The sequence below is a fragment of the Cebus imitator genome, unplaced genomic scaffold, assembly GCF_001604975.1.
Source record: "Cebus imitator isolate Cc_AM_T3 unplaced genomic scaffold, Cebus_imitator-1.0 Scaffold27, whole genome shotgun sequence".
Taxonomy (NCBI): Eukaryota; Metazoa; Chordata; class Mammalia; order Primates; family Cebidae; genus Cebus; species Cebus imitator.
Window position 1 is genome coordinate 1,997,181 of NW_016107342.1, and position 1,073 is coordinate 1,998,253.

The window sequence follows — 1,073 nt, forward strand, 5'->3', positions numbered from 1 at the left end:
TGGTTATCTTTCAGCTTTAGGATTATAGGTGTCTTTTTCCCCTTTATTATTTTCTTTGTAGTGCATATTTTCTGAACTGATTATCTAATACTTCAGGAAAAAAACAAACCATATAAAATAATCAGTGCTCCTATCTGACACCTTGTATCTTGTTTGGTGTCTCTCAATCCTGTCTTGGTCTAGCGTTTTAGAGGGCAGAGCTAGGAGAACTCAGCTACCAATTTGGCCAGCTGCCCTCTGCTCCCCAATGCCATCCTAGCCTCTTCACCTACATTTACAATTATTATAATATTTGTTGAGAACCTGTTATGTGCCAAGCATCGGGTTAAGTGCAATAAGAAATTCAGAGACGTATGCCATTTTACCTTTATGCTTGCAATTAGGTTTTATTTATTAGGGAGACAAGACTTATTTACTTGAAATAAAAATCAGGAAACCAAACAGCACTTAATCTAAAGCCAAGATGTCCTATAGACCAGTGGCTTTTAAATCTTTCAATGTAACAATATATTTTACATTGCAATCCATACATCATGGTATATGTATGTGTGTATGTATACCTGAAAGTAATGTCTCACAGAATATTTGTCATCACTATGTTTAATAAACTCTAATATTTTCTATATATCCCTATATTCATATTCTGCATTATTACATTTAAAATACACTATTAGGATGACAATATTTTTTTGTCAGCAGCAGCTCACCTAATAAGTGCTGATGCTTTGGGTCTGAGTGAAGAGAAAAAAAAAAAAAAAAAAAAAAAAAAAAAAAAAAAAAAAAAAAAAAAAAAAAAAAAAAAAAAAAGAAAAAAAAAAAAAAAGAAGAAAAAAATATGCTAATCACAATCCACTAAATTGATTCCATGATCTATTACTGGGCTCTAATCCAGTTTGAAAAACACACCTATCAGCAAAAAATTCTGTAAAATGCTTTAAAAAAATCAGTGTAGTTCCTGTAAATTATTGGGAAAATATGAGTTTGAAAGTAGCATTGAAAATAGTGATGGTGTCCACATAAGAAAGATAAACCAAGATAATTAATCTGATAGATGCCCCTGAAGTTTAGAGCTG

At 31.2% G+C, this 1,073-nt stretch overlaps 1 non-coding gene across 1 annotated transcript; it reads left to right on the top strand.

The window, feature by feature from the left end:
* The first annotated feature begins 667 nt into the window (after positions 1 to 667).
* On the top strand, positions 668 to 739 carry LOC119470320. Its single transcript, XR_005199205.1, has one exon. It is a non-coding gene; the product is annotated as a small nucleolar RNA SNORD56 (small nucleolar RNA).
* Positions 740 to 1,073: the final 334 nt, after the last annotated feature.